The sequence below is a fragment of the Artemia franciscana genome, chromosome 18 (assembly GCF_032884065.1).
Source record: "Artemia franciscana chromosome 18, ASM3288406v1, whole genome shotgun sequence".
Taxonomy (NCBI): domain Eukaryota; kingdom Metazoa; phylum Arthropoda; class Branchiopoda; order Anostraca; family Artemiidae; genus Artemia; species Artemia franciscana.
In genome coordinates this window covers 27,710,342-27,737,818 of record NC_088880.1, presented here as the reverse complement: position 1 = coordinate 27,737,818, position 27,477 = coordinate 27,710,342, and the positions used below count along the sequence as shown (strand labels likewise).

General features: G+C 35.5%; 1 long non-coding RNA gene across 9 annotated transcripts in view; it reads right to left on the bottom strand.

Annotated features, from left to right (window-relative positions):
• Nucleotides 1-27,477, bottom strand: part of LOC136038832 (uncharacterized) — a 78,838-nt gene that overhangs the window by 34,555 nt on the left and 16,806 nt on the right. For all 9 annotated transcript variants that reach the window (XR_010620319.1, XR_010620324.1, XR_010620318.1 and 6 more), the window contains 2 exons: nt 13,555-13,735; nt 689-907 (listed from right to left, as the gene is read on the bottom strand). This is a non-coding gene — a long non-coding RNA (uncharacterized LOC136038832). The remainder of the gene's footprint in view (nt 1-688; nt 908-13,554; nt 13,736-27,477) is intronic.

Genomic DNA, 27,477 nt, shown 5'->3' with positions numbered 1-27,477 from the left:
GGTGCCAAATTCCTTGATACTGATATGATGGATAATTTCTTTGCTGCCAACATAAAACAAAACTTAACTGAGTATGTGTTTCTCTTTAACGAACATTTAAATGAAATCGAGGGAGATAAGAAGATTGAAGATCTGGTCGAAGCTATCAGGTCTTTAAAAGAAAAGCAAAAAAAAACAAATTGACTGTCCTTGTAGAGCAAAGCCAACATGAACGACAAAAAGGATTGTTAAGAAAGAATTGGATGTAACTGAAGCTCGGTTAACAAAATCAATGGAAAATATGAAAACATACAGCTTTAATTTTACAATAAGTGCAAGTCATTCATTGTTGACAAAACTCCTTAACGCCTGCATGTACTAACCGAAAAAAGACCGTGAGCACTCGAAGGAACATATTTCAACCACACTTTCAAGCTCCCGAGAACTACTAAGCAAATTACCATAAGGAATTACAAAGGAAATTAATCATATGTTAGACTAATGTGTGCTGGAAAAAGAAAATTTGTTCAGTCGATGTTCAAACAACGAATGTCATTTGCTTATATAGAATGCGCTGAAGCAGAGAAACTTTTACAGGAAGGTATTGGTATTGTAAATTCGTTGAACTGAACATGAAACAGTAACAAAGAAATTAACACGTTTAAAATTTTTAAAAATAGTGTTGTAAAAAAAAATCAATTTGACATACCTTCATCGATCTTCCCATATAATTTGAACGGCTATCTAGAAAACGGACACAGGATGGTTCAATATATTTTTCAACAAAAGTTTGGAAATGCTAAAGAATAGACTCGACTTCCATGGACGGATGGATTCAACCGAAATACGATTTGATTTCAATAGTCTGTCCAAGTTCCAACAGAATGCTCCACCACGGAAGAGACAAGATTGAGCGTTTATCCGAGAACTGAAAAGTGAGAATATTAAGAGATTTAGAGAAGAAATAAGTGTAGGCTCAAGGAAAACTGTTTTTGAACAGACAGATCTATCGATAAATTTTGAAAAGTTTAACACTATAGTGACATATATTTATAATTCTAGATGCCCTATGATCTAAACGAACAGCTACGATCTAAACGGATGAATCCAGGAAAACCATGGATTGACCAAGAACTGAAATTTGAATTGAAGAACTGAAATCAGTAAATGAAATTTACTCAGATTATCTGAGATTTTCGGGTGAAGAGAGGCGGAAGCATTTCATTGACCAGAGAAATAAAACTAATTCAGTAAAAAGAAAGAAAGTAAAAGCATTCTAAAGGACAAAGTTTAAAGAGAAAGCAGGCGATCCAAAAGGTACGTGGGACATAATTAATGGAGTAATGAAAGGAGAAAGAAACCCACAGGAATATAGTCTTGAAGTCAATGGTAAAGTGATAAGTAACCTAGAGGAAGTAAGTAAGAAATTTGCAAATCATTTTGCAGCAGTTGGTGAAAGAATTCATGCTGAATTATCGTCTGGTACTTCTGTGCCAACGCAAGCATTTGTGGAAGACCGTGGTGATGGATGAGAAATAATACTTGAACCTTGTAGTGAGTTAAAATTGAAAAAAGTGATAAGCTCAATTCATTGTAATAGTGCAGGTATTGTTGGACTTAACCTCAAACCTTTAAAGTGGCAGCAAGTTATCTTCTGACTTATATTGTTTTCGTATTAACCTTTCAATGGAGCACGGAGATTTCCCTGATTCACAGAAAATAGAAAAAATAATACCGCTACCAAAAACTGGCATCCTAAACGATCTTACCAACTGGAGACCCATCTCAGTCGTACCGCTCTTTTCAAAGATTTATGAAAAAATAATTCATAAACGGTTTTATGATCAACTTAAAAATAATTGATTTCTAGCTGAGACACAGTTTGGCTTTCGCAAAAACCATTCAACGGTTCATGCTGTTTTACAATAAAGCATATGGGTCCTACTGTTTGGAATTAGATTCCTGGGGGGATTCAAAGTACGGCAAGTCTACCCCAATTCAAGGCAAGCCTGAAGAAACACTTTTTGACAGACCAGCGTTGAAAAAAAAGTGTTTGAAATAGTGATTGGAAGTTGTGAGACGACAGCATGTTTTGTTTTTTTCCTCTTTCTGTGTTTTTAATTCTCACTTCATTGCCTTTTCTAATGTAAATTTTCGATTTTTTTTTTTTTCTACTGTTCAGTTACTCCTTTTTTGTGTGCATACATTCCTAGCTGAACTTACTTTAAGCCTTGATGGTGGGTCTATCACTTTTTAACCAATAATTGACAAATTGGTTGACAATAAGTGCTAAAAGAAACATGTCAAATGAAAATAAAAAGTGCATATTGATGAATATGAAACGGGTTTTGTAGAAGACACTACATGAGGCTAATTTGATTTTTGGTCTCAGCTCATCATTTTGTCAGAATAGCTGCATTCTAATAGTATGGTGAAAAAGAGGTCACAACGATGAGAAGGGTAAATTCATATACTGATGACTATGAAACTTGTGTCTGGTACAATATACATCGAAATTGCTTTCAATTTCGCGCTCAGCTTTTCATTTTACACTGGGAAGGTACTTCATATACAGAAAAACGAATATTTACCGACAGTGTTCGGAAAGATAGTGTAGATGTGTATCTATGTGGTGGCTCAGTCATAAGCAACCATCATGTACTGACCGCGGCCCACTGCATGACAAAGGAAAAAGACTACGTCATTAAAGTAAAAGAGTACAAAATCTCCATAAATAATGAAAACTTCAAGAGTACAGGAATAACTATACATCCAAAATATGTAAGTTGAGTTTTAGATGAGTAAAATAATGTTTTTAACTCTCACTTCATTGCCTTCATTGCACTTCATTACCTGAAAATTTTCGTTGTTTTCTTTTACTATTTTTTTCTACTGTTCAGTTACTCCCATTTTTGTGTGCATAAATTCCTAGCTGAACCTACTTTAAGCCTTGATGGTGGGACTCTATTACTATTTTTCTTAGTTTTTACTTATTTTAATGAATGCTTTATTGTTATAATTAGAATTCACTCTTTAGTTTAAATTTCATTTTTGTCAAAACACCTAGTTTAAAAATCGGGTCGGGATGATCGGGTCGTTTCAAAGAGTCTAATTAAATCAATTACATTGGTTTTACAAGAAAGAGGCCAAGTTAGAGTCCTTGCTGTAACTGTTGTTACACCAACAATAATGATGAATATGTAAGAACTAGTAATCGAAAAGATTAATTCAGGTACCAATTCCTTGATACTGATATGATGGATAATTTGTTTGCTGCCAACATCGAAAAATTGGGTTATCCTCTCTATACAATGGAGAATTTGAAGTTATGATAGAAACTGTAAAGCTGGTCTATGTCCTAATATTACCAAGATGACTTCCCTTCGAATTTGTGTTCAAAATAGTCCTGAAATTTCCCTAGAATGCTTTATTTTTACACTGTAAAAATTGTCCTAAAATATTTTAAATTTAGTGTACAACAACTTCTTTGCTGTCTTGTGTTTTCAGTAAAACGCAAGTTTTTTATATCCTTTAAACATAGTGAAGCATCATTAGTTAGGTCATTTTTATTAGTTTTTCAACGTAGAGATTTAGGTAATGAGGAAGGGCCAACCCCTCTTATTTGCCTACTAATTTGTGTTTGTTTTGATTTTTTGTTAATTCTGATATACTGTAGCTCAAATAGCAGACAAAATCCAGCAGGCATTGTCAGAGATCATGGTATTCATCTGCACGGGCTATATGTAGTATTAAATGTAGTAAAGGTCGATAGCCTTATAGTTTTGTTAAAAAGATGTCACTCCAAGGAATAGCTCGTTTTTCATAATATTTATCAGCCTTAGATTATAAATTCAATTGAAAAAGTAGCAAAATTAGTTTGTTTTTCTACCCTGAACAAATGTTTTTCTTCCTTTTTCAGCATCAGAGTGTGATGTTCGCTGCAGTCTATAGAACGACAAGCGCAGCAGCATATGCAAACGAGAAACTGCATGGTATGCATTTAAATTATATGACTGCCCTGGCAATCGACTCAATGTCAAACTCAATTATGAAAAGATATAGGTTGGGAAGAACGATATGTGTTTTTAAGTTCATTCTTAAAATTTGTATCGTTTTTTATATAGAAGTAGGTTTGAAGTGCCTTATTTTAGAACTTATTTTCAAACAGCCCTCTCTTTTTTCCCTTTTTCATACCTAACTGTTTCTTGATATATAAGAGCGAACAAAGTATAGTTTTTAAGGATGAACTTTTGGATTACTCAAGACATTTAAATATCTGATGAAATACTATATTTCTCCAGAATTCCGAAAATTTACACATTAGTATTTTCGATTAATTTTGATACAGCATATGCTATAAAAATAGCTTTAATTATTCCATCTGTTAATCTTACTACAGGAAAAGATCAACAGACGTGTTCGAACAGATAGTTTAGATTTGTATCTATGTGGTGAGTCAGTCAAAACCAACCATCATGAACTGACCACGGCCCACTGCATCATAAAGGAAAAAGAATACGTCATTAAGGTAGAAGAGTACGAAATCTCCATAAATAATGAAAACTTCAAGAATACAGGAATAACTATATCCAAAATATGTAAGTAGAGTTTTAGCTAAGTAAAACAATGTTTTTAACTCTCACTTCATTGCCTTTTCTATTGTAGATTTTCGCTATTTTTTAATGGCTTTTTTTTTCTACTGTTCAGTTACTCCCTTTTTTTGTGTGCATAAATTCCTAGCTGAACTTACTTTAGGCCTTGATGGTGGGACTCACTTTTTAACCAAAAATTGACATATTGGTTGACAATAAGTACTAAAAGAAACATGTTAAACGAAAATAAAAAGTGCATATTGATGAAGGTGAAACGGGTTTTCTAGTAGACACTACATCAGGCTAATTTGATTTTTGGCTTCAGCTCAACATTTTATGTCAGAATAGCTGCATTCTGATAGTATGATGAAAACGATGTCACAACGAAGAGAGGGGTAAAATCACATATTGATGACCATGAAACTTTTGTCTGGTACAACATACATCAAAATTGCTTTTATTTTCGCGCTCAGCTCTTCATTTTACACTGGGACGGTACTTCATATACAGAAAAACGAATATTTACCGACAGTTCAATTTTTTAAGAAAAACTGAAAAAAATTGAAAAGAAAAGCAAAAAAAACTAGTTCATTGTCGACCTAGAATGTGCAACTTTTGATGTTTTTTTACTACAACATGGCATAAAAATCATTTCTGTTCAAAGTAGTTTGGGGTCGACCCATATTTTTGGCTTGTTTGCCTGTATTATGTATCAGTAACACCAGGACAAATAAAACAACTGATGATATTTCTCAATTTTTATAGAACTATAAAAACTAGTATTTTACTGAAAACACAAAATCCAAGTAAAAAATATTATTGATTTAGGAGTTAAGAGTTAGTACGTAACATCATAACAAAAAACTAATCTATAATAATAATTTATTTGTGACCCACTTGAAACAGCGGAGTAGAAAACCAACACAGAAAAAAAAACTTCTGATAACACATTAAATTACTGTAGAAAACATTTTAGAAGACCATGAAAAGGGTTAATAGTAAAATGCATCGAGTCGGATAGTTTCTGGTGTAGCACTTTAAGTTTATATAAAAAATATGGAGCCCCGAAATTTGTTACCATATCACTGTTCTTGTACCAGGGAGGAAGATGCAACAAAAATCGGAGGAAACGAAAGTAATTCGTTTCCTCTACATAATTCAACAATTATTCTACATAATTCTACAATTATTCTACATAATTTCAAATTATAAAAAAACACACTTTAGCATTATTCGAAATGAAGAACAAATATACTATAATTTGTGCTCGGAAATCTGGTTATTCTCTCTATAGAATGGAGAATTTCAAGTTATGATAGAAACTGTAAAATTGGTCTATAGTCCCAATACTATCAAGATGACTTCACTTTGAACTTATATTCAAAATAGACCTGAAATTTCCCTAGAATGCTTTATTTTTTACTGTTAAAATTATTCTGAAATATTGCAAGCTTACTGCACAAAAACTTCTTTACTGTTTCGAGTTTTCAGTAAAGCGCAAGTTTTCTATATCTTTCAAATATAGTGATGCTTCATTAGTTAGGTTTTTTTTAATAGTTTTTGAAAGTAGAGATTTAGGTAATGAGGAAGGGCCAACCCCTCTTATTTACCTACTGATTTGTGTTTGTTTTCAATTTTACTAATTCTGATACACTGTAGCTCAAAAAGCAGACAAAACCCAGGAGGCATTGTCAGGGATCATGGTACTCATCTGCACAGGCTATATGTAATATTAAATGTAGCATAGGTCGATAACTTTGTAGTTGTATTAAAAAGATGTCGCTCGGAGGAATAGCTCGTATTTCATAATATTTATGAGACTCAGATTATAAATCCAATTGAAAAAGTTGCAATATTAGTTTGTTTTTCTACGCTGAACAAATGTTTTTCTTCCTTTTTCAGCATCAGAGAGCGATGTTCGTCACAGTCTACAGAACGACAAGCGCAGCAGCATATGCAAAGGAGAAACTGCACGGTCTGGATTTAAATTTATATGACTGCCCTGGGCATCGACTCATTGTCAAAGTCAGTTATAAAAAGATATAGGTTGGGTTATAACCATATGTGTTTTTAAGTTCGTTTTTTAAATTTTTATCGTTTTTCCCTTTTTTTAAATAATGCGATCCTGAAGTATGTTTTAAATTATAATTAGACGATCAATAATATAAATGACACTATGAATTTTTGTTGGGGGGAGGATAAAATTGGACTGAAAGTGTCTTGTGGAACAGGAGGACTGACAAAATGATGCAGGTTAGTTTGGTAATTCTGCATATTGTTTTCTAATTCTGGTTTGGTTTCGTATTTAACACTGTCTAACGTGTAATTCCTGCTTCATTTTGAATTTACGATTTATTTTATTCGTATTTAAATTTCCTTGTAAGCGTAAAGGACGGCTCAGACGACATTTGTAAAGTTCGTAAAGTCGTTCGCAAAGTTCGTAAAGTTGATTCGTTAACCTTCCGTAAACCTTAACGTGAGCAAACATTAAAGCTAAACTTTAGTTAACTTTTTTCGTATAGTTCATAAAGTTGACCAATATGGAAAGAGTTCCAGAGTAAAACTTTTAAACAGATTTGGAAAATGTGGAATCAGGAAACTGAAGATATGCTGATTTCTCTAGTCCGACAAAAGCCTGTCATATACCAGTCTTCTCAAAGAAAACACAAAGACAGGATCTGCATTGAAAACATATTCAAAGAGATCAGCACTGCTATGTGCCATCAGTTTGCTGATCAGTTTACAGGTGTATTGAACACTACTTTTGTTGTTTGGTTGGACTTTAGACCATGTACTAGATACTATAGTATCTTCAAAAATGCAACTTTTACTCACTCATTCCTTCAAAGCAGGGGGAACCAGCAGTGGGGTCCACAGGTCTTTATCGGTGACCACTCATTTCAGAGGTCATCACTTCAGGGACTGATGGCCCATTCTTGAAATCTGAGTGATCTCTTGATGGAGTAATGACCAATTCTTGAAATCTGGGTGACCTCTCTATGGACTGATTATCCAGTCTGGAATCTAAGTGATCAGTCTAAAAAGTGATGGCTCAGACTGGGCCATCACTCCATAAAAAGATCACCCAGTTTTCATGAGGGGACTAGTCCCTGGAGATGTGACCTGTTAAATGAGTGATCACCCAGAAAAACTTGTCGACCCCACTGGGAACCAGCACAGATCCGTATAATCTTAGGTACCATATTCCAAATGTTGTGTTTTGGCTTGTTTAGTACTTGACATACTGCCTCACTATCAATTATTTGGGCATACCCTTTTGCTGAATGGAAGACAAGTCTACCACAGACACAAACCTGGTATAGAAATAGATTAAAGGCCGATAAATGTGGCTCATGCTCCATGAAAAATGTCTAGCTTTTACAGGAAAATCCTCCATAGAACGTTCGTCACACGTAAATTATTTCCACCCCTGTAAATTTCCTTCTGGATGATTAAAACCTGACCCCGAATTTTTCAGGGTCAAAAGATTGACCCTGAAAAATTCATTTTAGCATACTTATAAAAAAATACAAAAAATAATATTAGTTCTAATCGTTTTCCCAGTCACTCCAGAATTTTCCTCTTCCAAGAAAATTATTCCCTGAAAATCCAAACACGCTCAAAAAAAAAATTCTAAACAATTCCCCTGGAACATCTCTACCTGCCAAATTGATTAGGCAAAGAGAAAGTAAGACAAATAAAAACAAATTGAATAGTAATTACGTTAAATTATCCCAGTGTAAATTTTCAACTAGAAATTTCCCTCCACACAGGAAATTATCCCCGTGAAAACTAGCCCCGAGTTGTCCTCCCCCCTCAAAAATGTCAATTCATGTCCCAAAAAAATACTATACGTAAACAATGGACAAATTTTGTTGCCATTTTATTTTTACAGAGGCTTTAAGTGAACGTAACCTTTGCTAGCTTTAACATTCTGTTTAATCAGATTCCTTGTAAAAAGGAAAAAAATTTCCTTATATCACACAAAATATTAACAAAACCTCCCACTAATTTACTACAAATACAACTACAGAAGAGAGAATAATGAGGACTTTTTCCCAAGACAGTGAATGAAAAAAACCTATTGGAATATTTTGGCCCTATATCTAAGGGCCGTGATCAGAATAAGATAGAATAAATGAATAAAAATATTCTTAAATCCTTAAGGCATAATTTTCACTTAAACACTTTACGAGAATTACAGTTCACATAAATTATAGCAAAATACATTCTATCATATTATTAAGGACAAAAAGCACAGAAGACGTATAATTTCCTCAGAAAGTAAATTCCTAGGAAATTTTCTGTTCCAGAATTTGTCAACTGATGATTTTTTGCAGATAGTTAGGATGGAAAGGAATTTATTCCACCATGATTTCCGTTCCAACTGGAAACAGGTTCCAGTTGCAGACTTGGTAGCATCTTTAGAATCCGCTCTCCACAAATGTAGTGCTCTTGTTTCAAACCCAGATAAAGTTAGATTAACTTGTTTGATTAACACTATTTACAACACTTCATTAAAGATTCCTAATTCTCCAAATAATGCAATTGAAAAATCATATGACTAAAAAAGTTTTGAACGAACTCTGTAATGATTCCTTAATAATAATCACTAAAGCTGATAAAAGTAACTCCTTAGTAAATATGAATAAAACTGATTATGATAGTAAAATTCAGTCACATTTAAATGACATTATCATCACATTTTAAATGGCTAGTACAAGGACTCGGCGAAATGATAGACCCCCGACAATACCACTTCCAACAGGGATGTAGTACAAGCTACTACCTTGTAAAAATTTTTGAAACAATAGTAGCCCACCTTGAAACTATTGATGCATTTGTTGAACTTCAACAAGCAGATGACAGGAAGGCAAGATAGTTGAAAGTTTCCTATCTGAACGAAAACAGTAGACCAAATACAAAAACGAGATGTCAAATACAACGACCCTAACATGTGTTATATTTCAGGGAACTAAGCTAGGCCCTACCCTATTCTTAGTACTTTGCAACAGGATAGCTAAGTGGCAGAAAGACCGCGCAAAGTTCGCAGACGACTTAACAATGATAGTACTACAGAAGCAGAATAAGATCCTAGACCTACAGGGAATGGTAACGAGACTGGAGCGATATTTTTCGGCAAAAAAAACTCACCATAAATAGAACGAAATCAGAAATAATGAGGATTTCATTTTTAAAACATAGGGTATCAGATTTACCTGAAGTGGGTACACCAGTAGTTCGGAAAATGAGAATTCTGGGTGTCATTTTTAACGATAGATTGACATGGGACGACCATATAAAACATTTAATTTCTCAAATTATCCCTCTACTAAGGTCTTTGGCAAAATTATGCCGGTACAATCTAAGCAAATATGCAATACTTACTTACTACAAAACTAACATGAGACCAATTCTACAAAAAATCACAAAAAGGTCTCACAAAAGATCAAACTAATAAACTTGAGGGAATACAAAAGCGTACATTGCGGGTGACTTTGGGGGATACAGTGTTACCTTATGAAGAATGTCTTGTTCTGCTAGGTCTAACAACGCTTGAAACAAAGAGGCACGAACTTCTAATGGGCTTCGGACATGGCCTTCTCTCATCACAGAAGCATCGCAATATCCTACCACCGAATATTACACAAAACAAGCATAACACCCGACACCGCAACAAGCTACAGCCATACAACCCCGGAGCAACACAGCGATACAGGAAATCATTCCACCAAGATTTCACCACTGATTTTGATTTATAGTTTTATATATTGCGATTGTTTATTTTGATATTCCGCAATAAATTATTTGTCATTTTCAAATGATACAAACACTTATGTTAAATCAACCCATGACCAGACTGATGAATTTGCTCAAAAACTTATAAAAGCATTAAAAACCCATGAAAGGAAATGGCAGAGTCAAAATAAATATCTGATAATTTGAAGATAAATAATTTGATAATGAGAAGATAAATTTCTCCCTCGTGGTGTTTTTTCCTCAAAGTTTTATGGATTACCAAAATTGCACAAACAAGGCATCCCTCTAAGACCTATTGTAGCTAGTACAAAATCTCCTGCCTCTAACATTGGAAAATGGTTAAGCACTGCATTTAAACCATTGCTTTACTCCCAAAAATTTTATATAAGAAATTCAGTTGATCTTGTAGAAAAATTGAAACAGATAGACATTTATGAAAATTCCATATTACGCAGCTTTGACACAATTTCTATGTACACTAGTAATGATGTTTCAAAATCTGAGCAATTACTACAAAATAAACTGGAAACAATTATCATCTAATCGAAGAGTCACCAATAATAGGTCTAGACATTGATGTTCTCATGCATTTAGTTAAATTATTGCAAATATTCCGTGCACTTTCAGTTTCGAGATTCATATTAAAAACAAAAAATGGGCCTTCCTGTTGGAGTACCTCTATCAGGCCTACTCGCAAATATTTTCGTCGAGCACCTCGAAAATTGGGCACTGGATTCAAATTTTCTTAATCATGTGTTTTTAGGACGCTTCATGGACGACGCAATTTAAGCTTGGAATTATGGCAAAAATGAACTTATAAGGTTTTCGAGAGCGTAAAGGTTTACGATAGAAACCTGCAATTCCTTCTAGAGACCGAAACAGATGGAAAAATACCTTTTCTAGATGTATTGATTAAGCGTAGTGTGAGTAAACTTGATTTTACGATTTACAGAAAACCTACGCAATATAATAGATATCTTCACTTCAAATCTAACCATCCTCCATAGGTTAAAAGAAGCGTGGTAATATCTCTTGTGGATAGAGTACTTAATATTTATTCAGAGCCGTATATTAAAAAGAATTAAATTGTATTACATACATACTTTTTGGCAACGGGTAGCCTATTTCTCTCATATATAATGTTATTGCTCAGAGATTAAAGATACATTCCTCTAAAGCCTTAAATCCCACACCATTACATGATTCGAATAAACCCAGAAGCATGATTTACCTACCTTATATCCCGAAAATTGCTTCAAAACAGAAAAAAGTTTGTTTAAAAAATAATTTACGTGTTGTCTTCACAAGTAACTTAAGTATAATGAATCTTCTCAATTCTGGTAAGGATAAAACCCCAATTACTCGTCTAAGAGGGGTGTATCAAATGTAGCTGTGGAAACTATTACATTGGTCGAACCCACAAAAATTTTGGAACAAGATTACAGCAAAACAAAGAAGTATTGAAAAAGCATTAAAATCTAAAAGTAGCTCCATATCTTTCGATTCAGCTTTAAGCAATCATATTTTGGAAAATCCAAACCATTATGTTCTATTTGACGAAACAATTCAAATTAGCAGTGACCTAGGAATCAAACAAACCGTCCGCAAGGAAATCGAAATCAAACTAAACTTAAATAGAGGTTTTCTTTAATCCCTAAATAGCGACTTGGGTGAGAACACACTCAACCCTGTTTACACAAAATTAATTATAGAAAGTAATTTAATCCAAAATAAAACAAAAAATAGAAACCAGTAAAAACAAGCTCAATCCCAAATAAACTAAAAGATTAGCTGCGGAGAAGGCAAACATCACAATAAAAAGTTAGTTCAATGTTTAATATATACAGTTAGTGAAATGAATGAACCTTTTTAGCTTGAAAAATTAGCTTTTATCACACAGTCTTGGCTGAACATTTCTTTAAGAAGTAATGATGGCAAGGCTAATTTAAAAAACAGATTTTCAACCAAGAACTTTTATTGTAAGTGTTTTTTTTTGTATTATTTTCTTTGCTGATGACGGCCCTTAGATATAGGGCCGAAATATTCAAATACGTTTTGTTCATTCACTGTTTTGTGAAAAAAAAAGTCCTCATTATTCTCTCTGCTGTATTTGTATTATGGAAAGGCAGTGTGGTCTTCGTCAATATTAACTATTACTGCTTGAAATTCATTATTTTGTTCCTTTTTATGCTTTAATTGACCCTTTTTCAATTTAGCTGTCTTATTTGTTTTAGTTAACATGACAAGCTACAAGCCGTAATTGTATATAAATGTTTTATAATTTTTTATTTAACTGTTATTTTTCGACAAATTTCCTAAAACGACGGTAAATTTATGTGCCATTTTTAAATATGTAAGCATCTTCAAACCTCTACATATTATTCTATCTTTTGTTTTAAGCCCAAAATACGAAATAGGGCCAGCCGGGCGTGTAATAGTTATTTTAACAATGATAATCTTAACTAGATGGCCTTTGCATTTATTTAAAACTTATTTGTAAAATAAAAACTTCTTTGAAATAAAAATTTCAATACTTGAAAATTCGAACTGTCAGTTAACTTACGGTATTGTAAGATAAGTTAAGTTAGCCATGTATATTATCCTACTGACTGTGAGACGAAGGGCAAATTTGCACCAAATAATACCCTAGTAATTTTATATTTTTTATTTAATGGAATATTTTGTGACTTCTATCCTTCAGACATGGAGGCATTAAAATTGAATATTATCGTTTAATTAAAGGAAAAAAGGTTCAAGATCATTTCGGACTCCCTTACTCTCCTCTCTTCGTTCACACTCTCTGTGTCAGCCCAACAAAGCGTTCACTTTCATTTCAAGTTGTAATTGCATAAAGAATTCCACCAACTATTTCAAAAATAGCCTATCCTCTGGTGGCGTTATCCTTAGATAAAACAAACTCCTAAATTGAGGTTGATTCTCAAAGTTATAAGTGATTACACTTGTTAATACATGGTATCCTCCCCTTACTGTCCAATCTAAATACAAATAGTATAAATTCTCTTCCGAGACAATAGTAAAAAATGGTACCAGCTGCAATTTTATTTAATTTGGTAATATAAAAAAAAAGATAAGATTACAAGCCAATTACGTTTTATTCAGTTTCAACTCTCAATCAAGTTGCCAAAAAAAGTTCATACCCTTTTTTAAGATCTAAGACACCCAATTGTGATTCAAAAGTTATCCAAAAAATAAAGACTACTACCTTAAATTTTACATCGTAACAGACTATTGGTAACGCATTGGTTGTCGGTGGGTCTCTTCTTCTCTCCTAATAACATACTACCACCATCAGTGCTCTCAATTCCTGACTTTTTCAATAGACCCTGTTAAAGTTCTTTGGAACTTTTAGTGTTTTCAACATACGGTGACACTCTTTACCACAACTGAAAAAAGTAAGTAAACAGTATCGTTTAATTGATATATGGTTATACTGGTTCATTAAATATACATCAATGGACATTTACAGCTGAATTAAGCATGGGCACCGTTTCTCTTTTCAGTTTCTGCTCTGTTTTCAAAGTATCTCTTTCTGTTCCGTTCATACAAAAAAAAATGAAAAAGATGACCTGTTTCCAATTTTATAACTGCTATTTTGTGGTTGTTTTTTTGTTTTTTTTCAACCTCTTTTTCTTCTGTTCCCGATTTTATTTTAGTGACAGCCTACGAGAATAAACAGTCTTCATTCAGAGTTCGTTCAGTAAACACCTCTTTTTGGATATTAACCTTTCAATTGAGTAAGGCTTCAACCTGTGTGATTTCCCTAGAGACATTTATTATAAGGCTTCAACCTGTGTGATTTCCCTAGAGACATTATTTATCCGATTGTTTAGATTTATTTGCTATTGACATTTTTACTACGTGAATTTGAAATCGATACTTAAATATCAAATACCTTGGGACTTTGAACTTGATAAGTACCTACAGTGAATTTCTGACCTACAATAACTATCAAGATTTTGACGTCAGAACCGGTTTAACGGACTATGCTTTTGGATTTTCTTTGGGACTCGTAAGATGGGTGAGAAACTGATATTAAATGCAGTATTGAACTTCATTAGCAGAGCGCTTAACAATGGCATTAAAATGGAATCAATTATCAAATCAGCGGTAGGCTACTACGACCATGAGACAATTATACTAGCTAAACGAATTCTCCATACAGAACTTAATGAGCCTAATAGAGTAGTAATCCGTGCCAAAGATGAGGACAATATTCTCGAAATGTCGAAAACCTTAGTAAACGCTGCGAAGCAAAAAGTGAACATTCCTAAATTCGTGATATTCAGCCCCTGTAAAGTTCCCGCAATAGGCGATGCCGTTAGCGCCACAGCTATTTCTAAAATAAACAAAATGTCTAGGAAGTTGGACGGTGCTCTAGCAACGCTAACCCACCCTCAAATGAGCCTGCCTAAGCCCTCTCAGCAATCCTTAAATTGTGCACCCCCCTCAAAGCCGTCATACGCTGTTCTGGTGAAAAATCCACCAACTGACCTTAAAGGCCCAAACGAACGCATGGTTTTCTTGGACTCCATGTGCCAGAACTCTGTGGAAGACGTTACGGAATTAAAGTGCACCAAAAACGAGTGGAAACTTGTCGTTCGAACTAAGACAACAGCCACAAAAATAGTTGAAACTATGAAAACATGAAGCCCAAGTTTAAATGCCTCATTAAAAGAATCTGCTTATATCGGCGTGGTCAAGCGCGTGCCGGAGGATATCGATCACTCGAAGCTGGAAGAATTAATACCAAAATGTACGAAGGTAACCCAGTGTGGAAAGTCGAGAACATATAAAGTATATTTTCAGACACGGAGTGATCTTGAAGTTTTCCTTGAAAACTCGGTTAGAATTGGCTACGAACGATTACAAGCCCAAGAATTTGTCTTCCTTCCGCGCCGCTGTTTTAACTGCCACAGGATAGGCCATCAAGCTTCCAACTGTGAAAATCCATCAACATGTTCAAAATATGGCTCGCATGAGCACATTTCCACACGCGAAGCTCCCTGCTCAAAACTTTCTTTTTGTGTAGAGTGTAAAGTGCCGGGTCATACCTGCTACAGAATTAGTTGTCCCAAAAACAGGCAACTACAGAAATCATGAGCAAGTGCTATAGCTTCATTTCATGGAACATCAATGTCTCGTTCATTGAGAAGCTTCCGATCCTTAGTGATTTAAGTGTCGAACATGATGTAGTGTGCATTCAAGAGCAGTTTATTACCATGCAAAGTGAAAACCTGCTAGAACTGAATCATACCACGAAGGCCTACAAAGTCCCAGCTAAACAGAGCGGCAGCCGAGGAAGACCTTCAGGAGGCCTAGCTAAACTTGTTCGGTCATGTGTTCTGTCCAGTCTATTCGAAAAGTCTGACAATTTTCTCGCAGTACGAATTGAAAGTTGTGTATTTATTAACGTGTATTTGCCAACAGATTATAAAGATGAGCGTTCAGAACGTCTTTTTGAACTGTTTTGTGAGAAACTAAATTCATGTATATCTAAAATTAAGCGCCAGGATTTTTCTTGTGTAGTAATTGGAGATTTCAACTGCAACCTTTCTGAGATTTCTTCTCTACATTCATCTCGTACCTCTTTGATTAAGAATCTTTTTGGTGATTACCTTGCTATGGTAGGAAAAGATAGGGATTTTACATATATTCGCAGCTCCTCCAGTGTGTCAAATCTAGACCAGGTTGCCATTTCTCATAATTTAACTGTTCAAAATGTTAGGATAGTAACGGACTATCAAATTTCTGACCACCTTCCTGTCTCGTCTTCTGTACATATTGTCTCTTCGAATGGTCATCAAACCCGTCAGAAAACTCAACAGCCTAAATTTCGTCTTGATTGGCTTAAGGCTGATAAGCAACTATTTGCTCTGGCGACAGAAGAAATTCTTAATAAAATCCGTATTCCCTTTAATCTCTTCCAAAAACCGAAAGATCTCTCTAAAGAAGAAGTCCGAATTTGTCTCAATATTTATTGTACTGAAATTTGTCACGCTCTCCTTCATGCTGAGAGGTTAGCGGTACCTAAAGTAAAAGTTCGTAAAGGAGTAGTACAAAAATGGCCCGAAAATCATTCGCTGGTGGCCGCTTGTCATCGAGCAAAATTCTGGTTTTCGGTATGGAAAGATTGTGGGCTCCCAAGATCTGGTACCATTAATAGCATCAGACTGACTACGAAGCGTAGATTCTATAAGGCGCTCTCCCTCCACCGCAAATCTCTCGTTGACAGCTATTCCGCCCGTGCAATACAGGATCGAAATTTTCTTTTCAAGTCTGTATCTTTGGCAAAGCCTACCCCTCTGTTGTCGCCGTCTGAAATCCCCGTCAAGGATTGGTATTCTTATTATGCGAGTGAATTTGCTGCTCCTAACCCCCAGCTTGAAGACATGTACGAGAGAGAATTGGATGAGTTCCTTGATAAGCTTCCGCACGGTGATTTTGTTGTCAGTTTAGAGTCCGAATTCAAGAAAATTCGTCGGTTGAAAAATAAGTCTTCTTGCGGAATTGACCGTGTTAGCGCTATCCATATTAAACATGGTGGTTCGGTTCTCGCTATGCATCTTTCGCTTCTTATGCAGATGATCTTCACGCAAGGTGTTGTTCTCTCATCTTTCTGTGTAGGGGATCTTACCCCCATTCCGAAGAAAGGGAAAAATGAAATCAAATGCTCGTTTTTCCGCCCCATTACAGTCACCACATCTTTATATAAACTATTCGAGCTTCTATTTATTAATGAACTTTATTAATGCTACACCCCGTCACGTCAATTTGGATTTAAGCGCCGCACTGGTTGTGCTGATGCCTTGACGGCTGTGGTGAGTGTGCTACTCGGTGCGGATTTTTCTGGAGAGAGCATAGCCTTAGCTAGTCATGACATCAGCCGTGCATTCGATTCACTCATACACGCTGCAATGTTATTAAAAGCTTCACAATGAGGTCTGAATCCCTACATAGTTCGATCCATACGTGATATGTACTCGAGGCTGTCCATTCGCCTAAAGCTTCCTCCCGACAAAAATTTGCCTCCCCGGCCTCATGAAAAGTTGATCCCCGTTTTGAAGGGTGCCCGCCAGGGAGCTGTCTCCTCCCCTCATTTGATCAATAATTATGTTCTTCAAGCACAAGATAAATGCCCAACCTCATGCATTCTTTCCTCTATAGACACCTCCTTAGTATGCTACGCCGACGACGTCTTGAACTTAAGTAGAACATTGCAAAAAGCTTCTGACATTTTTAAAACGCTTAATACCGAATATTTAAAACTTGGCCTCAGTTTTAACACTGAGAAAACCAAGATAGTTCTCTTCAATTGGCAAAAAACACCACACGTGCTGACCACATAAATTACCTCGGAGTCCCTATTGGCTCGTCTCTAAGGTATACACGTCTTCTACTGATCAAACACCTCAATCGACGAATCTCCGGCTCGTATGCTTCCATAGTCTCTGCTAAATTCCGTTTTAGCCGCCCCCTCCTTGCCAGCCTATATAACGCTACTGTTTTACCTCATATTCTGTACCTGGCACCATTTTGGAAACTATTCTCGAAGGCTGAATTGTCTAAAATCCGTGCGCTTTTCTTCCGTTTTGCTAAATACCTCCTACGTTTTCCTCCCTGGTACAGAAACTCAATCCTCATTAAAAAGTATCACATAACCGACCCTCATGTTGCAGTTGAAAATGTAATCAAACGACACAATATTAAAATAGTAGATCACGATTGGTATAATCTCCTTTTACAATAGATCTGTTTTCGTTTTATTCATTTTAGTGCTATTTTGTTTGCCCTTTTATTAGTTGAGTATCTTTATAGTTATGTCTCCTCTGATATGTTCTTATATATTTTCTTATATTTATATGTTCGTGCTACGTCTTTTTCATTTCGTATGATTGACGGGTTTTCAAATAAATAAATAAATATTTGGGGTTTCAGACATAAAATATAGTGTTTTAAATTACAACTTGAAATTGTAAAGAACCGCGATAACACATTATATACTATGCAATTTTTGAAACTGGAGCGTCAATATAAAATAGAGGTAGGTAAACTGATAGCACTCACTGTGATTATAGTGCTACTAGATTACTTCAGCTATGCAGAATCAGGGCCTAGGAATCAAATGAAAGTAGTTATGTGTAAATGGGAGAACGGCAAGGATACGGTAAGTTCCACTACCACAATTTCTTTCTTGTTGTAAATTATTCAGTCAGTTGAGCAGCAAAGTTGCACAGAAACTGTCTAAGTAAGGTGGAATATAAACAAATCCCTCATTACTGTATATTATGTTAATATTAGTGGGATGTCTGCATCCAATACTACAGGGCGAACTAATCTGTACCTTTAAATGATTGAGCTTTCATTTTAATGTTTTATAATTAATTCATGCTGCGAGATAATAGTGACTCGCTATGATTATCCTACTGCTTACGCATGATAGATTTATTATTTGCAAATTTTCTTAAATACTTAGTTAGATAGGAAGGTAAATGTATTGAAAATCTTGTCCAGTAGAAATGTATGTTGTTTGCTGGGATTAACATAAGAAGATAGCAAAAGATAATTTTTCTCATGTAAATAAAATTATCTCTAAAGAACATCAATGGTAATCTTTTCAAAAAAAGCCTAAAGATTTAAAAACAGTGGCATAGCTAGCTTATTTTCAGAAAAGGTAAAAGTTCGATAAAATGCTCCTACACTTTAATCATTCAGTAGGATGACAATCTTCAAATGAACAAGATGTTTTGTTGCCCCCGCCCCAATGACGATGGATCCGGTTGAGACTTAAAATAAGAGATCTGAGTTACGAGGTCCTTCTAAATATGAAGTTTCATGAAGATCCGATCACTCCTTCGTAAGTTATAAATACCTCATTTTTTCACAATTTTCCAAATGGTTGGAATGTCTGCCTTTTTTGAATGACGATAGTTGTTATTTGTTATCAGCATAAAAAGCTAATGTTTCCAGTTAATCCATAAAAAATTTCCAGTACATTCATCTTGTTCGAGTGACCGTCCGTTGCTGAGTAATAAATTCGGCATAATTCTCTGGATTTTAGAACCTAACCTAACCTGAAAAAAAACTACTCTCCCTGTGTGCGCGAAGCGCACAGATTCTCAAAAGGAACCTTAGATTTTTACTCGAATGAGCGCCTTCCAACATTCCATAACCATCCCTTCCATAAAAAAGGTCCAGCCAAAAAACAATTAATAATAATAATAAATAAACATCAAAATTTCTTTATTACAGTCAACAATATAGGAATGTCTCTAATTGACCTCTCATGCTAACCAACGTAGCGAGCGAAGCATCTGAAGGGAGATACAAAAAAAAACCATCGAAACGGGGCTACTTTCATTTTCTGAAAGCGCAAAAAAATATTGAAGTGGAAAAATGATTGCTAAGGGTACAAAATGACATTCAAACAATACGGGCAAACATATACAAAACTTAACAACTGTTCAAACGGGTCAAACCTCTGTTCGTTTGGGCATACAAGTAGAGAATACAATATGAGAGAATAGAAGTCTGTCAGTCTACTATACACGTACATATTACATATTCTGCATGTAATTTGGGGGTAATGATAACAATCCTACAAGGGCCAAGAACACTGACGTCGGCAAAATTAAGGAAGTTTAACGTTAATATAACAAAGAAAATACAAAGTGAAGGCTCAATCAATGGCCCTGCTGAGTGATGAAAAATTTACAATGGCCAAATCACTGACACAACCATTAAGCCGGAGAATCCCTAAGTTTCAAGGGAGGAGACAGAAACTTTGCACTACTAATACTAACAACTTACCGCAGCACGAAGCCGCCTGAGGCCAACACAGCTACACACGCTCCTCTTCTATCCCAATCTAATCAAAGCCCCTCTCTTTATACCCTCCCAAAAAGTTCCCATTTCCTTTATATCTATCTTTATGACATCTTTTCACCCCAGACAAGGACGAGCTGCTTTCCGTTTAGCCCTAGACGGGTGGCCGAAAAGGACAATCTTGGGCAATCTGTCATCCTCCAACCGCAAAACGTGCCCCAACCATCTCAAACTTTTCTTCATTATAGCCCTAATGCATCTAAAAGAGAACATGTAAGTTAATTTATTTGCTGGCTAAGTGTCAAACCACTAAAATGATTATAGATTTTAGAGACTCACCACTGACAAATTTTAAGAAGCAGCTTACTGACATCTTGATATAACATAATGAAAGGAGCCACTAACCAATTGTAGCAATCAAAGCTAGCTTTTGGTCCGATTTACGACAACAAAGAGCTTTAGCTGGTGCCCCATCAGTTGTTCTGTGGTTTTTGCACTAGAGTTTAAGGAGACAAAACCTGTTTTTTTATTACGCGTCATAAGTGAGCCTTTAAGCCCCAAGCCATGCTCATGTTGACCCTGAAGGAATATTTATTGGACATTTTGGCATTGATACTAGGGTGAAAACTATGGTAGAATACTAAAGATGATATTCAATAAAGTCAACCTTGGTTATGATGGTAATTTTTATGTTATTATAAACACAGTTCAAAATAAGGATTGTTAGCTGCGTCCCCAGAGGCATAGTTACAAGGCCTTTTGACTATTTTGGAAAGAAAATTACGTTTTCATAACTTTGATCAGTTTTGAAGGGTTGAGACATCTAAAAAGGGTAAGGAAGCTTGTTGACCTCCGACCATGCTTCAACATCTCTCTCAACATATATTGAGAGTTTCAACTTAGATATTACTGATATACTCTATTGACAACCAACATGCACGTAGTACTTGATTATGTTAATAAGCCCTTTTAAAAGCTGCGAGTGAAGTTATTCTGGCAAGCACAGTTATTTGACCTTTGGACTATTTTGAAAAAAGAGGCTATTTTAAGGTTTAAATTGAATATATTTGAAGAGGGGTAGCTAAAAAAGCATAGAAAGGGGGTTGGCACCCCTCCATATACTTTCTGAATCCCCTTTAATATGACCTGAAAGTTCCAACTTACTGCCACTTGATTTTGTTAAGATATTGCAGTTCCTTCTTATTCATAAACAGGATGCCTTTAGCCCTTTCCTAATGATTAAATAAAAAAACATTTTTTTTCAACTGAAAGTAAGGAGCAAGATTAAAACTTTAAAAAACAGAAATTATTACGTATATGAAGGGGGTTGCCCCCTCCTCCACACCTCGCTCTTTACGCTAACGTTTGAATTGTGTCCCAATTTTTTAAGAATGACAACTGAAACACAAGGACACTATTAATTAGAACAATAAAACGCTTCTTTAAAAGTACTAAAAAACATTAGCGTAACTTATTACGTACATGATGGGGTTGCCCCTTCCCCAAAACTTTATTCCTCTGAACAATTCAATCCCGGTGAAAAATTTCACCCTGAACAATAGCTCTTAGCCACTCCGCGCGCAAGTTGAGACAGAAAAGAGAAAGTAAACATATAAAAAGAACTATGTATAAGAATTCTGGCAAATTCCCGCACTATACAATTTTCCCTGACAAGTTCACTCCCTGGAAACTTCCCTTCCTATAGAAAATTCCCCCGTGCAAAAACCACTAGCAGAAAATTTGCCCCCCCCCTCCCGAAAATGTATACATGAATCCCAATAACAAATACTATGCGTAAATAATGGGCAAATTTATAACTTAGACCTTTCCCCTGGGGCTGGGGGGGGGGATATAGCTACACCCACAAGCACAGTTATTGGGCCATTCAAGTATGATGAACGAAATAGTTATCTCAATATATATCGAATGATTTTGGGAAAGATGTGCCGTGGGAGGTGGCCTAGTGCCCCTCAAAATTTTTTGGTCACTTAAAAAAGGCACTAGAACTTAACAATGTATGTTCGAACGAGCCCTCTTTCAATATTCTATGATTACTGGGTCGATATGATCACCCCTGGGGGAAACAAACAAACAAAAAAAAGAAATAAACACGCATCCGTGATCATTTTTCTTGCAAAAAATATAAAATTCCACATTTTTGCAGATAGGAGCTTGAAATCTATATAATAAGGTTCTCTGATACGCTGAATATTATAGTGAGATTTTCATTAAGACCACTTTACTTTTAGAAGGGTGTTTCCCCCTTTTTTGAAAATCAGGAAAATTACATATTTGAAATCAGCATAAAAAGCCCATTATTTTAATATATCTATTGGTATCAAAATCCGTTATTTGCAAAACCGTTTTTTAAGTGTTTTGGTTACTATTGAACCGGGTCGATCCTTGCTTACAGTTTGTGGCCACGAACTGTTTGAACCACAATTTTCTCAGATTTTTCTTTTGGTTGTTATTACGTATATGAGGGAGTTGCTCCCTCCTCAGTACCTCGCTCTTGACGCTAAATTGTTTGTGAATTTGTAAAACGCTTATTATACTAAATAAACGGTCCTTGTGTGTCAGTAGTCATGTGTCAGGAGTCATTCATAAATAATTGGAACAAAAAGTCAAACATTAGCGTAAAGAGTGGGGTGCTGAGAAGGGGGCAACCCCCTCATATACGTAATAATTTCTGTTCATTTTAAGTTTTAATGTTGTTCCATACTTCCAGTTGGAAAAAACTTTTTTTTTTTTAATAACAACCAGAAGCAGAAGACATACAATATCTTTGGTTTATTATCACATAAATACCAAACAGTTCGTGGTAACGAACTGTAGTAAGGAGCGACCCGGCTCAATAGTAACCAAAACTCTGAAAAACGGAACTTTGATACAAATAGTTGCATCAAAAGAATTGTATTTTAATGCTGATTTTAAATTTATAAGTTTCATCAAGTTTAATCTTACCCATCAAAAGTTACTAGCCTAAGAAAATATGCCTTATTTTAGAAAATAGGGGGAAACACCGCTTAAAAGTCATAGAATCTTAACAAAAATCACACCATCGTATTAAGCGTATCAGAGAACCCAACGGTAGAAGTTCCAAGCTCCTATCTAGAAAAATTTGGAATTTTGTATTTTTTGCCAGAAGACAGATCACGGATGCGTGTTTATCTTTTCTTTTTTTTTTTTTTTTAGGGGTGATTGTATCGGCCCAGTAGTCCTAGAATGACGCAAGAAGGCTCAGTCCAACGGAAATTAACAGTTTTAGTGCCCTTTTTAAATAAACAAAAAATTGAACGGCACCTAAGCCCCCTCCAACGCACAGTTTTTCCCCAAGTCACCGCATCAAAATTTTGAGATAGCCATTCTATTTAACTTAGTCAAAAACCTAATAACTATGTCTTTGGGGACGACTTCATCCCCCACAGTCCCCGGGGCTGCAAGTTACAAACTTTGACCATTGTTCACATACTGTAATGGTTATTATGAAGTGTACAGACGTTTTCAGGAGGGCTTTTTCGCGTTGGGGTTGGGGTCGGTTGGGAGGAGAGGGTTATGTGGGAGGATCTTTCCATGGAGGAATTAATAATGAGGAAAGATATTCTCCATGAGGGGGCGCAGGATTTTTTAGCGTTATTAAAAAAAAAACAAGGAGAAAATAAATTAAAAAAAATGTCAACTGGAAGTAATGAGCAGCATTAAAACTTAAAACGAACAGAACATATTACGTATATAATAGTAATATAATGTTACGTATATAATGTTCGTCTCCTCCACAATGCCTTGCTCTTCACGCTAAAGTATTTTTAGTAATTTCAACTATTTATTCTACGGCCTTTGTGATTCAGGGTTCATTCTAAGAGATTTGAAACAAGATTCAAGCTCTAGTATAAAGAGCGAGGTATTGGAGAAGGGGCGAACTATACATAAGCTAATTCGTAAGTTACGTATATTTATTACTAACAAAAACGTTAGTAAAAAAAAAATTAAAATTCTAGTTACATTTTTAAGTATTAACAATTGGAGGGAAACTAGGAAATACCCTTTCAACAGGAACGCTTTTCAAGACCACGACTTTCTCGGAACCTTCTTGACAGACGGACCAGTACAACAGACGTCTCCCATGGCAGACAAGTCTGTAGCAGCATCAGTCAGTTCTGATGGCGACAGCTTTGAAAACAACCCAACTACCAGTCGCTCCATGACTTCTGTGACTAGGCCAATGACCCTAAAGTCAATTTGTCCTCACCCTAAAGCACCCGAAGTCCAAAATTATGACGAGCACATCTTAAAAATAAAAACAGACTGGAAGAAAAATTTGAGCTGAACAGAAAAACATCACAAAAGAAAGCTCAAAGAAAATGGCCGCAAAAGAGAAATCTATCCAAACAGCTTGAAAATGGGGATAGCTCTGTTGAACTTGTCATGCTAGATGATAAAAGCCATGAAAGCTGGCATTCCGACGGGTCAAAGAAGTAGTTTCTTGATGAAACCAAAACAAAAGCTGGTGATTTCTTGGCTGTGAATGCGCTTCAGGAAAAGAAGAGCTTCAGGAATTATACTGGATTTGTGTATAACTATTAATCTGATGGCTTCCGAGTTCAGTCTTGAAAGCAGTTAGTGAGCAGATTCATGGCTAATGAGGATATGAACTTCATGCAAACAAAAGAGATCATCATGAAGCTACCAAGATTGACTCCTTCAGAAGGAACGATATATATATATTGAATTGAAAATGGAGCGTCTGAGACGTAAGATCCTTCTATATATAAAGTTTCATTAAGATCCGATCACCCATTCGCAAGATAAAGATATCTCAGTTTTCACGATTTCCATGAATTCCGTTTTCCCCCTCCAACTCCCCCCAATGTCACCAGATCCGGTCGAAATTTAAAATAAGAGCTCTAAAGCACAAGATCCTTCTACGTATCAAATTTCATTAAGATTTGATCACCCGTTCGTAAGTTACAAATGCCCCATTTTTTCTATTTTTTCCGAATTACTCCCCCCCAACTCCACCAAAGAGAGTGGATCTGTTCCGGTTATGTCAGTCACGTGTGTTGGGCTTATTTTTATTCTTCCCACCAAGTTTCATCCTGATCTCTCCGTTTTAAGTGTTTAACAAGATTTCCGGTCCCTCCCCTAACCCCCCCCCCAATGACGCTAGATCCGGTCGGGATTTAAAATAAGAGACCCGAATTACGAGGTCCTTCTAAATATGGAATTTCACTAAGATCCGATCACTCCTTCGTAAGTTAAAAATACCTCATTTTTTTAATTTTTCAGAATTAACCCTCCCTCCCCCCAGCTCCCCCAAATAGATCAGATCCATTCCGGTAATGTCAATCACGTATCTAGGACTTCTGCTTATTTTTCCCACCAAGTTTCATCCCGATTCCTCCACTCTAAGCCTTTTTGTAAGATTTTAGGCTCCCCCCACCCTCCCAACTCCCCCCAATGTCACTTGATCTGGTCAAGATTTAAAATTAGAGCTCTAAGACATGCATCAAATTTCATTTAGATCCGATCACCCGTTTGTAAGATAAAAATACCTCATTTTTGTCTAATTTTTCTAATTTAATAGTCCCCCCAATCCTCCTCCACCCTCCGATGGTCGGATCGGGGAAACGACAAATTCCTATTTAATCTGGTCTGGTTCCTGATACGCCTGCCAAATTTCATCGTCCTAGCTTACCAGGAAGTGCCTAAAGTAGCAAAACCAGGACAAACAGACAGACTGACCAACCGACCGACAGAATTTGCGATCGCTATATGTAACTTGGTAGATACCAAGTGCCATAAAAAGGAAAAGAAAATAAAAGAAAAAATTACATATATTATTTTTAGACAAAGATGGGTTTATTAATATAAATAAACAAAACAAGCAAATGGCCCAAAGAAAAGCATTTTAAACTGTCAATTCATATACAGTTGGTATTTGTCACTGATCTCAGTTTTGATGGTGATTTTTTGTTCAGTATTATGAAGGACATAATCACAGTCCAAATAAGCATTGTCAGTTGCATTCCCACAGGCATAGTTACTAGGTCTCTTAACTATTTTGAAAAAAAAATAACGTTTTTATAATTTTGACCCGTGTTGAGAGGATGGGGCATCCAAAAAGAGCTTGTTGTTTCTGATCATGCTTCAACATCTCCCCCAACATACTTTGAGCGTTTCAATTTGGATATTGCTGATATGCCCTTTTGACAACCAGCATACAGGCGGTTCGTTTTGATTGTGTTAAGAAGCCAATTAAAAAAGCTGTGTGGGTTAAGTTAACCCCAAAAGCATAATTGTTTGAAATTTAGACGATTTCTAACAGGATGACTATTTCAAGGTTTTGATTGTATGTACTTAAAGAGGGGTAGCTAAAAAGAGCATGAGAGGGCAGATTGACAGCATCCCGGTCACTTTCTGACACCCCCTTAAAATGTACTGACAGTTTAAACTTAATACCGTCTGATGTTTTTAAAATATTGCATATACTTCTTTTTGACAAAATGGATGCATTTAGTCCCTTTTGATATAATCTCACATACTCCTAAACATTCTCTAAAATTTTCTAAGTTTAAACATTCTCTAAAATAGTTCAAACAAAGTGACAATTTCAAAATTCAATCAGTATTGAACAGAAGTGGCACAAATAAAGAGCAAGGATAGGTGGGGGGGTACCCTCTCGTCCTTCTTTAACATTCTTTCAACATACCTTAACAGTTTAAACTTAATACCCTCAGACATTCCTTATATATTGCTGATAAACCCTTTTGACAACCAGAAGGCACATATTGTGTTTGGTATCCCTCCGTACATTTTCTTATGGTTTCATATTAATTCCTTAACCCTATTTAGAGACCAAGGTTCAAGTATGCCCTCTTTTCCCGACAAATAACCTTATATGTTAACATTAGGTAACCTTGGTTGGGGGGTTATTGTCTACCCCGGATGCATAATTATTAGACTTCGGACAATTTTGATCAAAATGGTTATCTCAGAAATTTGGCTGTATGCATTTGGGATAAAAGGGTGCGTAAGGGGAGGGGATGTCTCCCGATCACTTTCGATTCTTAAAAAGGACACAATAAGTTTCGATTTCCAATTGAATGAGCCTGCTCGGAAGTTTATGCAAACACCAATTCCATATGAAGTGATTATGCCCCTTTACTATATATAATTGTTTTTACTATTTCTATTTTTAATGTGTATGCCTTACTATATATATATATATATATATATATATATATATATATATATATATATATATATATATATATATATATATATATATATATATATGCCTAAT